This window comes from Ceratotherium simum, chromosome 3 (assembly GCF_057802395.1).
Source record: "Ceratotherium simum simum isolate JZ-2026a chromosome 3, ASM5780239v1, whole genome shotgun sequence".
In the NCBI taxonomy this organism is placed as follows: Eukaryota; Metazoa; Chordata; class Mammalia; order Perissodactyla; family Rhinocerotidae; genus Ceratotherium; species Ceratotherium simum.
This window is the reverse complement of record NC_141902.1, coordinates 23466457-23469685: the sequence shown is the minus strand read 5'-3', so window position 1 is coordinate 23469685 and position 3229 is coordinate 23466457. Positions and strand designations below refer to the sequence as shown.

Sequence of the window (3229 nt, the reverse complement as noted above, 5' to 3'; positions counted from 1 at the left end):
GAAGTACAGCCCACAGTTCACAGCAGAGGGCAGCCGGGAGCAGTGTTGCTGCATATTGAAAGTGGTTCCATGAATCAGTGGATTTCAGTCATATTCGCACTGGAGATCCATTTATTATGGCCCTGCCATCCCACTGCCTACCCCCTTGGGATCCTGCCTCTGCCCCAGAAAATATGGTCAACACAGAAGAAGGGCAGCCTCAGGCCTGCTGTTAGAGGGGCTTCATTGTTCTCTTTATCCAGGGCAGGAAGTGTGAGACCTTCATGAAGACTCCTGGAGGGGTCCCATTACTTTGTCCACAGGAGAAAGTACCCTGGACCACGTTATTACAGACGAGGGGGCCACCGGAGTCACCCTGTGGGCAGAGAGAAGAAGGACTGACCTGGCCTCCTCTGGGTCCTGCCCTCCCCACCTCCTGGGGGTGGGTGGTCTCTGATAGGCGGCTGCGTGGAAGGTCAGGGTCAGGGCAGCCTTGTCACCTCCCTTATCCCGGGGCTCCAGCCTGGCTCTGACTGTTCTTCGCAGCTCCACCCAGGCCAAGGCTTTCTCTCCAGTCCTCAGGGAAATTTTGCTGAGATCTCTGCTGTGGGCTGACTGATCCTTCCTCACCCTGCACCCCTGATCCGCTCAAGGGAAAAACTAAAGACTGGATTCGTGGACCCAGGCTGCCCAAGCTCTCAGGCTGAGGCATGAAGATATGGCCACTCCCATACCCCAGAGCTCCCCAAGGTCCTCTCTCCCGGGGTCTCTCTAGGTTGATGGTGGAGACCTTACCTTGAAGCTGGTCTTCTTCTTCTGGGGGTCCCCTACACAGATCTGGGAGGCCCTGCTGTAATAGCGTTGGAAGCGGGATTCACACTCATGATCCTGCTGCCTGGTCAGCTCCCCCTCTGAAGCGTGGTTGCTACAGGGCCCATTGAGACTCTCCCCCAGCCGGCCACACTGCACACCTGTCTGGACCTCACCTGGGCCTTGCCCCTGGGCAGGCTGAGGGACCTTACAGCTGCAGTCTGCTTGGCCTTTCTCACCAGCTGATGGGAAGAGGCAAGAAAGTCCAGCTCAGCCAATGGCCTCCTGGGCCTGGACACCGCGATGGGGCTGCACTGTCTTCCCCCTCCCCCGAGCCACTTGGGACTAGTCAGGCGGCCAGTATGGGAAGGAAAGAAAGGACAGGTCACAGTGGGAGAGGAAACAATCTGGACCCAGGAGAGCAAGAGCAGCAGGGAGGTTTCCTTACCTTTAGTAATAAGATGTCGTTGGAGAAATTCTTATAGTCTGGGTGGGGGATGGCTCTTCTCACAGGGATGACCTGCTGGGTCCTCTCCTGCTCCTGGATGTTGTGGGACCCCAGGGTTACGTTGACTGAGCTGCACAGAAAGCAGAGTGGGAGTGTGGGGCGTGTGGAGTCAGGGGAGATCCAGCCTAAGAGCCATGAAGCCCTGGTGACAGCCAAGGCAGGGCAGGGCTGCAGCTAGGGAAATTGAGGCTACAGGAGGGCCGGGCGCTGAGTGTCTCTGTACCCTGTTATTCTCAATGACACTGAGGTTAGGGCTTCTGGAAAATTTCTCTTGGCCTCAGTCAATATTGTGAAAATACTCTGAGTTTGCATTTTGACCCTAAAGCAGGCTTTCATCCTCCACAGCTGCCCTCTTGGCCAGTGTGGTCTCTCAACTGGGCCATTAGCTCTCACCTCTGACCTCTGACCCCAAAGCTTACCTGTCCTATTTGTCACTTTCCATCCCCCAGTCGTGCTCTCAGCTAGCTCCTCTGATGAGCTCTCGTGACCTTGAGTTACCAGGAGCCAGGGGAGTTCCCCTGGGCTGCACGCCTGGACAGAGGACAGGGTCTCTGTGGGGGTCTCAGGAGGTGTCAGTTGTCTGTGGCCCCTCAACTTCCCCAACAGTGAGCAGCTGTCAGAACCAAGTCCTTTCACGGGAGGACACCGCCACACCTGTTCTTTCTCTCCTTAACCAGAAACTGAACAAACGCCATGTAGGGGTTGGAATGGGGCTTGGCCTCATGTCCCTGATGATGTCCTCTGAAGGAAAGACTGGAAGATGGGCTTTCTGGGAGCGGCCGTGGACTACAGGGAAGGTTTCGAAAGGTGGTGATTGAGGGTAGGGTCTACAGTGCCCTGCAGACTCTGGACGAGAGAGCTCCCGGGTTCTCCTTGCAGCAGAATAACCTTCTCTGAGCATGAAGCCTCAGAACCCCTGTTCTGAGGGGGGGACAGTGCTTGTTCTCCACGTCCTACTTCAGACAAAGTATGGAGGAGTTAAAATCTCTCTTCATGATGGTGAAGCCCTAGGGATCCTGGACGGGTCTCCCCTGACGGCTTCTGTCTCAGTGAGTCTCCTGACCCCTCTGAGCCTCTGCTAACACTGTGATTGGTGCCTTGTTCTAATAATCTGTCCGTGAGCCTATGGAGTTGGATTTTCTAAAATCGTCACGTCCTAGCATCTAACCCATCCTAGGATCTCAGTAACCATTTTTGGCTGTGTGAATGAATGGCCTTCACTCAGCTTTAGGCTGAGGTTTGGTGGGGATAGTGCTGGTGGGACTGGAGGCCACAGGGATGGGGGAGGGCACTGTGTGGAACAGCCAAGGGTCTGGGAATGCAGGGGGAGGTGGGGCTGAAAATGGGCTGCTCAGGCCTGCTGCAGAGCCAAGGCCACAGGGGAGCCCTGGGTGCAGTCATCCAGCCCCTTCTGAGATCATCTGCACCCTGGGCTCCTCTCCTGGGCAGGAGTGACGGGGTGGAGGGCACCGAGAAACGTAACTGGTTCTTAATCTGGGTCCAGAGGTAACTCCCAATACTGTAGCCCGTTCCTCTGAGCTGCCCTTTCCTGGGTTGGAGTGAGGGATTCTAATTTCTTGTCTTTTGTAGCTTTACATACTCTGCCAAATGCCTTTCTATGAGCAACCCACTTTCCAGATGATAAGAGAGGCTCATACCTACTAAATCGTTTAGTGAACACCCTTCCTTCTGGCCATCCTTGTTGAGTGTCTATGCAGCTATGGACTTGTTAGTCTAGGTTTAGCATGAGAGCTGAGATCTAAAAAGTTCTTGGGCCAAAACTGAGTAAAATCTCTGACTCTGCAGGGCAGAAGGGTCAGGAGTACAGAGGGTTTTGTGAGATGGGCTGACGCGTCTGGAGTGGGGATGGTCACTCACCTGTCCCAGCCTTGGGGGGCAGAAGAAGGCCAACAAGAGCAGGGGTGGCTGCAT

The 3229-nt window shown here is 55.2% G+C and overlaps 1 pseudogene; it reads right to left on the bottom strand.

Moving 5' to 3' along the window:
* Nucleotides 1–211: 211 nt before the first annotated feature.
* LOC101398079 (granzyme H-like) lies at nt 212–3229 on the bottom strand (annotated as a pseudogene).